General features: G+C 38.5%; 1 pseudogene; it reads left to right on the top strand.

The window, feature by feature from the left end:
- Nucleotides 1-589: 589 nt before the first annotated feature.
- Nucleotides 590-8,504, top strand: LOC120862271 (annotated as a pseudogene).
- Nucleotides 8,505-11,225: the final 2,721 nt, after the last annotated feature.

Genomic DNA, 11,225 nt, shown 5'->3' with positions numbered 1-11,225 from the left:
TGGAGAATTTTGAGCATTACTTAACTAGCATGTGAGATGAGTGCAATTGTGCAGTAGTTTGAGCATTCTTTGGCATTGCCTTTCTTTGGGATTGGAATGAAAACTGACCTTTGGGAGTAATTAAATAAAAAAAAAAAGTAAACAAAAAGCCAGTTGAGGCTGGATTACATGGTAGGAAAATGTGTTGACAAATGAAATTAAAAATTCAAAGAGAAACAGGCTTTGAATTTGGTAGCTCTAGCACTCTAAGAAATATCTCAAGTTACAGGGTCATTGTATCTCTCTGTCATGATCTTCACTGTCCTTCTAATATACCTTTTAATATTAATTCCTTACCTGGTTCTAGAACGGCTGACAGTTGCAACAGAAGATACATGCATATTTATTCATATCAGATGTAAGAGAGGGTGGCTTCCAGAGTTCTTTCAGAGTAAGGAAGAGGATCTTTTCCACAAGCTTCCTGCAAATCATTATAAGAGTCTCTTTATTCTGACTTGCCCTTCGCTGTCTCTGAGCCAAAAACTAAAAATGGGAGTGGAAGGAGCATTAGAACCACCAGACCCAGCTTTCTAAGAGGCACTTAGGCTGCATGGCGGAGCTGCAGGTAACGAAATAGCATCAGGATGCAGTATTGAAAGTGAAGGAGATAATGGATTCTGACTACTGAACAACATGTCTACTGTAACATCGCCCAAAAGAAAATGTTCCCGTGGTTTTAAGGTCAGTGTACATACAAGGAAAAGGGCTATTAGTTAAAGGATACTTTCCAATGACATAAACTGTTGTCAGGAGTCGTTGCCAAGTAGTAGGATTTAGGGAGATGGAAGATGTGCTTGTAAACAGGGATTTCCTGCCTGGCATGCCGGAAGATGTACTTGTAAACAGGGATTTCCTGCCTGGCATGCCTCGGTGGAACAGTCAGAACCTCATTAGCTGCCCTTCAAGCTCCGCCTCCTTTGCTGCCTGTTTCTTTGGAAGCCTGTTTGTTTGCTCTGAGTAGAGCTTGCTCTCTAATGGCATGGCCCAGACACTTTCAAACTTTCAAATGACTAAGTCATTTGAATCAGGAAGCACAATGATCATGTCAGCTTAGCTCAATATTTGCCACACCAAAAAATACTCCCTTAGTGAAGAAGGCTGAGTGCAGAAGAATCGATGCTTTTGAACTGTGGTGTTGGAGAAGACTCTTGAGAGTCCCTTGGAATGCAAGGAAATCCAACCAGTCCGTTCTGAAGATCAGCCCTGGGTGTTCATTGGAAGGACTGATGCTGAGGCTGAAACTCCAATACTTTGGCCACCTCATGTGAAGAGTTGATTCACTGGAAAAGACCCTGATGCTGGGAGGGATTGGGGGCAGGAGGAGAAGGGGATGACAGAGGATGAGTTGGCTGGATGGCATCACCAACTCGATGGACATGAGTTTGAGTGAATTCCGGGAGCTGGTGATGGACAGGGAGGCCTGGTGTGCTGCAATTCATGGGGTCGCAAAGAGTCAGACATGACGAGCTACTGAACTGAACTGAACTGAGTCTTACGTTGCAAGGGGCTTCACTAGTGGCTCAGACAGTAAAGAATCCGCCTGCAATGCAGGAAACCTGGGTTCAATTCCTGTGTTGTGAAGATCCCCCTGGGAAGGGAATGGCTACCCACTCCAGTGTTCTTGCCTGGGGAGTTCCAGAGACAGAGGAGGCTGGCGGGTTGCAGTCTGTGGGTCACAGAGAGTGGGACACGACTGAAGGACTAACACTTTCACTTCACTGTGTAGCTGGAGTGCTTTGAGCCCTTCAGCTGTTCAACACTGACCGAGTGCTTATGAGACAAGAACTCTCTCCAGCTTCCTATAAATTCTGGCCATAATTAAATGGACATTGGTTTCCAGATCATTCAAGAATTTTTATAATTTCATTATTCTGTTATGCTATAATACAGTAGTTGAAGACCTAAGAACCCACATATTACAAAAAATTAATTCTAAAAATTGTTTTAGTAGGCAACAATGGTATTAAGATCTAGAGAATTTAAGAATAAATAGGATAAGTTTATTTACCCTATAGATGATTTCTACTGTAAAGCCATTTTATTGCTCTTAGAAACACGATTGTAAAGTTCAAACATCACTGATCAAGTCCAATTCAATTACATTGCTTCTTATATACATCACTCTTAAAACACATTTATACATTAAACGAAGCAGAAAGCCCTAAGTTAACAACTGTATAGTCTACTCAACTTATTTTTTTTAATACTTATGCAATGACTTTTCCTAATAACCTCTCATTCTTGATCTTGCTTGTTTATAATCAGCAATTTTAGCATCAACTGATAAATATATATAGATTATGTCTCCCTCTATTTAATCACTTGATTTAATCATATCCAGTTCTAGTAATGAAATGTCCCACTTTAGGGGAAAAAAAATGCCTCATGAATTTAGTTCTCCTTTGATGTTAGTTTATGGTGAAGGCTGTGTAGCAAAGAGGTACAAGAAATGCAATGGCTCCAATAGAGATAGTTCATTATTTTCTTCTATGTAAAAGTCAAGGAAGGGTAGTTGGGCTTTATGACATCTCCCAGAGGCAATGGCTGCTTTACCATTCACCAAGGCATTGTCCTCATCTGCACATTGAAGTCTGATTGCCACGATGTCCAGTTTCTCCCAGTGGAAACAAAGGAGGTACAAAGGAGCACTCGTGGTGCGGTAAGACCCAGCCTTGAGATGGCCCAAGTCCCTTCTGCTCGCATTCCATCAGTGAGAACTCTCTCGCATGATTACTCTGGCTGTAAGAATAGGTGACTAAGAGTAGCTCTGAATGACCACGTATGGTTTTAATCCTTTGTTCCTATGGATGGAGAATAGAACAGATTCCAGAGGACAGGTGGTCTCTAACACTTTTAATAAACACTGACATTTTGCACTTATTTTGTCATGTATCTGAAAGTGAGAAACAGCACAACTTAGATTTTGTAAGTCTGAATGAAAAAACAAATTTTATATTGGATTATTTTGTTAACTGATCATTTCTTTTTAGCGGTGATAATATTCTTTGATGAATATGAGTTCTGCGGAAGAAAACTGCTACTATTTATCAAGAAATCACTCAAAATTTCCTTTGAGTTTAAAAATGGCCATGCTCTTAGCTTATAAGCAGAACTGAATGAATAAGTTTTCTAATTGCTCAAAAGACATCCACTGCTCCTCCCATCATGATTGCGGGTTTAGTCAGGAGTGGTGATAGCTTCAAGGCAAATACTTTGGTGCACAAACCATTTCAATTTCCCTGTTTTTCCAACTTAGTGGTTTATAACTCCCTGCTCCTTAGATGTAATTTACTTTACAAATGTATTTATTTTACTTTTAGCACTTTTTACAGTTAATTTTTATTGGAGTATAGTTGATTTACAATGTTGTATTAATTTCTGCTGTACAGCAAAGTGAATCAGTTGTAAATGTATATGAATCTGTTCTTTTTTTAAGATTCTGTTCCCATATAGGTCATTACAAATGATTGAATAGAGTTCCCTGTGCGACATGGTAGGTTCTATTTAGTTATCTATTTCATATACAGTAGTGTGTACATGTCAGTCCCAATCTCCCAATATATCCCTTCCTCACCTTCCCCCATAAGTTTGTTTTCTACATCTGTGATTCTATTTCTGTTTTGTAAATAGATTCATTTGTACCAAATTTTTAGTTTCCACATGTAATATGATATGGCATTTGTCTTTCTCTATCTGACTTACTTCACTTGGTATGACAATCTCTAGGTTTTCCATGTTGCTGCAAATGGCATTATTACATTCTTCTTAATGGCTGAATAATATTCCATTGTATACATGTACCACAACTTGTTTACCCATTCACCTGTTGATGGGCATTTAGGTTGCTCCCATGTCCGGGCTATTGTAAATAGTGCTGCAGTTTTCTTTCAGGGTGCAAATTTCTTTTCAAATTATGATTTTCTCTGGATATATGCCCAGAAGTGGGATTGCTGGATCATATGGTAGCTCTATATTTAGTTTTTCAAGGAATCTCCATACTGTTTTCCATAATGGCTGTATAAATTTCCATTCCCTGCATCATGTAGGAGGGTTCCCTTTTCCCCACACCCTCTCTAGAGTTTATTGCTTGTAGATTTTTTTTTTTAATATGATGGCCATTCTGACCAGTGTAGGGTGATACCTCATTGTAGTTTTGATTTGCATTTCTCTAATAATTAATAATGTTGAGTGATATTTACTGATATTCAATTTCCCTGTTTCTCCCAACTCACTGCTTTATAATTCCCTGTTCCTCATATAAATTTAGTTTAGAAATTTAAATTATTACATCTGTTTAATATTTTATTGAATTTTTAGTTCAAAAGTAAACTAGAGCAAATGCTTTCCCACCATAAAAAGATGAAATAAAGAAAAAGGATAAAATAGAAAGCAAAGCACATTGAATTGAAAATTCTGAAGAGAAATTTCATTTGAATTAAAATTTGATTGGGAGAAGGGATACATGTATTCAGGAGGGCATGGGGAGAATCAGAGAGGATAATCATCCCACCACTGGGAAATAAGAATATATCTTTCTAAGTAACACACAAGTAACAGTAAATTGAGGTTCAAACACTATTATAGTTAGCTGGAACACTTTTAAACTTAGAACAAAACTATATGTGAAATTAAAGAGTGATGGAGTTCTCCTAGCATAGAACTTCTAGAGTTCTACAGATCCAGAAATTATCTGAGGGAATATATTAGACCTCTATCAGCAACTCCACTTTAATATATTTAGCTTGAAGATGTGCAAAAGTTAAACACATACAGTTTTTTAAAAATAATCTTTTACCTCACTGTACTTTGCTAACATCATGTTGGTGAAAAAATAGGCTGTGCTGTGCTTAGTCATATCTAACTCTTTGCAACCCCATGGACTGTAGCCTGGCAGGCTCCTCTGTCCATGGGATTAAGACTGGAGTGGGTTGCCAACCCTCCTCCAGGGAATCTTCCCAACCCAGGGAGCGAACCCAGGTCTCCTGCACTGCAGGTGGATTCTTTACCATCTGAGACGCCAGAAATGCCCAAAAATACTGTCGTAGGTAGCCTATCCCTTCTCCAGGGAATCTTCCTGGCTGAGGAATTGAACTGGTGTTTCCTACACTGCAGGCAGATTCTTTACCAGCTGAGCTACTAGGGAAGCCTGACAAAATAGGCTATCTTACTACAAAATACCAGGAAACAATTCTTATCTTTGCAGTTAGAAGCTTCATGATGATTAAAATAAAAGTTAGTGAACTACCTTTACAAATTACTCAGTATCATCCTTTGAAAAATATTGTCAAACCACAACAAGAAAAGTGAGCTGCAGCCTGGCCCTACCACTTCTCCTTTACATTTCACATACTTCCTATACTTTGAATCTACTTCTTTCTATTTTAACTATAGCACAAAAGTGATCAGTTGGCAGTTTTCACCTTTATAACGTACCAAGTCACCCTTAATAAGCTGCTCAACTTTGCTCGGGCTGAACAAAGTCCTTTCATTGTGAGATGCCCTTTTTGTCCAGTTTATTTGAGCCATATATATAAGCTGTGTGAAATCTGTAAGAACCCACAGTATCTTAAGTGGGTTTCAGAGAGCATATATTTATTTTAAAAATCTTTTTAGAAGAAAAACATGTTATGGTTTCTTTGGACTGGGTCCCTGACAAAGGGCAAGAGTCTGGCATGATTTGGTCTGGTATGACTTCTGAGAATTCAGGATCTTCCTGCCCGGGAACCCACATTGTGTGCCCAAGGACATGACAAGTTAGGTTTCAGGTTCCGTGGGGAACACTTACATCTTGGTTGTGCTCTACAATGTTCTAGAAACCCTGAGAAACACAGCTAGCCCTAAGCAAAGTTTCAAGCTGAGAATTGTCTGATAATTATTTATTTATTTATTCTGTCTTCCATCATATTTTATACCCCGGAAGCCCCATACTCTCATCATAGTTCTCATTTATCTCAGCTTTTACTATGTCACCTGTCAGAAGCTAGTTTGGATTATTATAGTGAAAAGGACAAGTGACAAAGGGTAGCTAAGAGCAGTGACTGCCTCCTATACTATCATGTATTCTAAAGGCACATGTGATGAGCTCTGCTCGAGAATAATCAAACTTAGACGTTAGATTTCAGACAGAAATGCAAGCAGGTGAATAAACATCCTAGACAAGAAGTCCTTTTCTTATCTTCTGAGCCATGTCTTAAAGATGGGCTGAAGTGTCATTTAAGCATGCATTTGGATCTGCTGGGAAAATGAAGTAACTTATTTTAGGTGTGGCTGGTATTTCATGTTATTGCTTTGTAACTCAAATTTAAGTCAGCTACCTGGATGCAGGGACTCTGTAATCTCTGGAACATCCTCCTGAAGCTCAGAGAAAGGATCCTGTTGCCCAAAAGAGTTCTTTTGGTAAGCCGGTGGAAATAGTGAATTTGAGTCGTGTTGAAATAGGCAGTTGCTCAAGTGGCCAAATCAATCTATTTATGGCTTTTTTATTAAGGTGTGTATTTAGGCAACCATCCGAGTCTGAGGTACACATTCAGGCATAAGGGAATGTGATAGATGCCTTCTTGGGAAGAAAGTGGAAAGATGTTTCACAGATTAAATTCAGAAACAGCCAACTAAAGGACTTAGGGAGATATGGCTTGTCCAAGTAAAAGTGATTTATTCAAAAAGTGATTTCATAAAACTGGAATAAGCACTACAGGGAGGTTTATGTAAACTAGCATATATGGTCATTGTCTGTAAGATAAATATTTGGTGAGATAGGACACATGATGTGAGACAAAGACATGTGCAAAACTATCATCAGATCTAAACTGAGAAGTTCTCAGAGATGGCTCCTAAAAGAATACTCATGGAAGTTACCAGAGTTGGGAAATTTAACTGTTGGGTGTTATGCAATGGATAACAGGTTATTGATATGAGAGAGAGTACTATGTTTTAAAAATTGCTACAGTGCCATCTGACAATTCAACTGCGATAACTCATTACTCTTTACATTTGTAAGTTGTCAAAATTCCAAGACAATGAGGTATAATGGTAAAACACGGACATGGGAACTGGAGGGCTTTCCATCATAAGGCGGTAGCTATTCAGTCTCTCTGCATGTTAGGCACAGGACTAGACCGTGTGAGACCCTTTCAGCTGTATAATTTTGTGATTTTGTGAATATGATGTACATGAAAACACCACCAAAAAATACTGGCATAAAATCATAGAATTTTAAAGGAATGCTGTGGTATAATGAATGGGAAAATTTTAAATGTTTTATTTGTGGGTTTATCCTCAAGTTTCTAGTAGTAATTAGTATTTAATTGTCTATCTTTTGTCAAAAGAAACCCATATATGTGTTGTTACAGAGCTAAAAAAAATGCAAGTGGTAAATGGATATTTAGGGCAATCTGAGGATGCCATTCTTGAGGTTGAGTTGCCTGCCAGAGACCTAAGTCTCTAACATCAGAAAAAGAAACATCTTCATCTATGTGAGCACAATAAGTCCTCTGTTGAAGTTTTGGGGAACGTGGACAAACAGAGATATGATCCATTTCATTTTTCTGTGTAGAGATGCTTATGCCTCCTCTGGCTTGCTCTTACTGGGACAGAGAGATTTTGAGGCTGGAGAGCACCAGCATCTCAAGATGCCATTGTCTCACGGTCTGAATTATTAGCTGTAAGCATTTTTCCTTGCCTGTCTTGATTCTTTATTAAGCATCTCCCTAGGAAGGCATAGATTGGAAGACTGGGATTGACACATACACACCATATATACACACCATATATATAAAATAGATAACTAACAAGGACCTACTGTATAGCATAGGAACTCTACTCTGTACTCTGTAATGACCTATATTGGAAAAGAATCTAAAGAAGAGTGGATGTATAACTGATTTACTTGCTGAATACCTCAAACTAACAGAAACTTGTAAATCAACTATAACCCAATAAAATTAATTACAAAAGAAGAAAAGATTGAGAGTTTATGTACAAAAAAAGGCATCCCACCCAAAAGCCTTCTAATGATATGGTATGGACCTTTCATTTTATTCTCTCAATTATTATAAAATTTTAGACGGTTAAGTATCTCTTAGAAGTACGGAACTGTAAGTCATACTCCTCCACTCCACTGTTACCACAGCTGCCCGCATCTATGCCCCCACCTTTCCCCACTTCAAGACTGGCTAAGCCCACAAACTAAGTGTTGAGGAGGACCAGCTGCTGCCAAACCCACCTGCCATGAGGTGGAGGGAGCCAGAAGGGCAGGATACCATCTGCAGGCAGTTCCATTTCAGTAGGGCTTTTGGCCTCCTGATGAAAGTGGCCTGCAGACTGAAAAACTGGACCAGCATCTTGAGTGGTTTAACCTGTGCACCAAGGTCCACACCATCCTGAGTACCCACAAGTGTGCAGGCCTTTCAGAAAGGGACATAAATATGGCCAGCTTCATGGAGCAAGTGGCAGTGTCCATGACATAGGCCCCATCCTTTGTCTCTGAGTTTTCCAGGGGATCCAGGGAACTGGGGAGCCCTGAGATGTTGCTGCAGTCAAAACTGCCAAGTCAGTACTGCTGACTCCGATTAGAGGCAAGTTCTTTCCCTGGAAGGAGAGGGCCATATCACTGCCAAGATGAGGAAATTAGATCGTTTTTCCCACACCACTCTCTTCCTTCCTTGGACCTCTGAAACATGTACACTGATCTGAATAAGTTTTTCCCTTGCTTCACAACTTCTTAGCAACAGTAATGATTTCTTTCCAGGCCATGTCTTACTTGCTCCTTTACGGATTCATTTCCCAAGAAGCTTAATGGAAAATGTGTCTAAGACAAAGTCTTATCTTAGAAACCAGGACCCTAAAGTTGTCCTCATCCTATGTGACAGAAATGCATTCACTTTTATGCCTCAAATAAAATCATTGTTTCACTTGGGGGAAAAGAAAAAAAAAACAAAAGAAATATGGTACAATAAATCTCAAAATTTCCACTCCTTTATTTTATAGATGACCAGGAAAAGCCCCCCTGAACTGAGAATGTCTTTCAAAGTCCCACAAATATTTTCTAACTAGCACTTTTATAAGATAAATGTTAGATTCTGTGGTTTTGCAAATTTCTCTTCTTAATGCACAACCTGTCTTCAGCTCCTATTCTTGCAAATTGTTCTTAGAAAGCAGTGAGTGGAAAGCTCTTATTGGCATCAACAAGTGAGAAATGACAACATTCTAGCGTTATCTCCCCCAAGAGATAAAACATTAGCTTTGAATACTTCATGATGATTTCAACATGACCACATGCAGAGGAAATGACAGGTTTGGATGCTGGCAGCTTCTCAGGACCATAAAATTAGTATATGTAGGCAGTTAGTTGGAGAAGGAAATGGCAGCCCATTCCAGTATTCTTGCCTGGAAAATCTGCATGGACAGAGGAGCCTGGTTGTCTACAGTCCATGGGGTCACAGAGAGTCTGACATGACTGAGTGACTAAGCACAGCACAGCACAGGCACTAATTATTCTATCAGTGGCTCTCAGTAAATTATCTCTGAAGATAAAACATGTTCCTTGTTTGGGTCAATTCTGCCTGAAATGGTATTTCATACAAGCTTTACAAAACAACTCACTAAGACAAGCTAGTTTTATCTGCAGTGGTTTTTCACTATAACTCTTATGAGTGACATTGCTAATATGGACTATGTGTTGATTAAAGACAACGGATCACTTTTTATCACTTTAGAATCATTTACACTTTTGCAAAACCTTCTATAAAGCCACAGTACTGGGATTTTTTAATTTCTCTTCACCTAGAACATCTTTCTTTTTTTTTGTTTGTTTTTATTTTTTATTTTTATTTTTTTTTAAATTTTTTTTATTTTACTTTACAATTCTGTATTGGTTTTGCATGTCAATGTATAGAACATCTTTCTAACAGTTGAAAAAATTACCTGAATGGGACAAAAAAAAAAAAAGGAATAAGAAATATCATTCCTCTGTTCTTCCAAAGGAAGAACAGAAAGCATTTTTAGAGTGACTACCACTCTCCAGGAAGTGTGTTTGGCACTAGAAATATACACGGACTTTAATGAGATATTTTCCTTGTCAAGTAGTTTATAATTTTTAAGAGAAATTTAGAAGGATAAAAAAGGACTAATCATATAAGAATAGAAGTGTGTGCACGTTAGTGTAAGAGTTCAAATGAGGGGCATTTCATTTAGACTGTAGATACCACAGAAGTTTTTCAGAGCAGGTGACTTTCTCTGGAGTGTGTGTGTGTGTGTGTGTGTGTGTGTGAAAATTGCCTAGGCACAAAACATGGGTTCTCATTCCAGGAGCAAGAAAAACAACATCAGCATTGTCCATGAGAACATAATTAGGCCCAGTGGTTCCAGTATCCCATTATATGCTCTGACGTGGGCGGGAAGATGGAGAGAGCAGAATGGAGACCAGAGGCTCCTTCGGTGTTCAGTGAGCCGCAGGTTGACCATGCAATAGTGTGAGATGACATGAGGCATGGCATGGACACTTCCTGTCATTGTTGCCACTGCTCCCACTTCTGCCTGTGCCTCCCTTCTCTCTACTTCTAGGAGCCTGACAGTTTCCACTACTCTACGCAAATGCCATTCCTGCAAAAATTTCCACCTTTTGCACCATCACTGGCATTTTGGAATTACCTCAAGTTGTGAAGGGAACCAGAATCAGCTTATAGGTGATGCAAATCCCCATAATTATTATCATTTTGCTTCCATTCTCTGCTATGTACATTCTTTATCAATGCAAAGTTCTTTCCCATCATGGTGGAAATGTGAGCCCATTGTGATTAAGGTCATATTTAATACAGACCCAGCATTTTGTTGCCGCTTTCTAAATGTTGAATAATAATGAGAGGAGATTAGTAGGAGGAAGAACAAGAAAGTATTTAAAATAGATCCCAACTGGTTCCAGCTGCAATAGAATATTATCAAAATATAGAACTGAAAATATTTCTAGGAAATTAGAGGCCATTTAAAATCATTAGATAGTTTTAACTGAAATCCTTTAAATCTACACAGCAGAAAAGTATTTTCCAGATGTCCTTTATACTGATACAGAGAAAGGAAAATATGCTTCCCTTACAATTTGGATTTTTAAGCATTTATTTATGCTTATATTAAAATGTGAAGTTTCACTCATTGTTTTAGCTATTTAGTCAGGTGAATATCTGCCTAATGAA

The sequence above is a fragment of the Oryx dammah genome, unplaced genomic scaffold, assembly GCF_014754425.2.
Source record: "Oryx dammah isolate SB20612 unplaced genomic scaffold, SCBI_Odam_1.1 HiC_scaffold_3, whole genome shotgun sequence".
NCBI classification, from domain to species: Eukaryota; Metazoa; Chordata; class Mammalia; order Artiodactyla; family Bovidae; genus Oryx; species Oryx dammah.
This window is presented reverse-complemented; position numbering and strand designations above follow the sequence as displayed.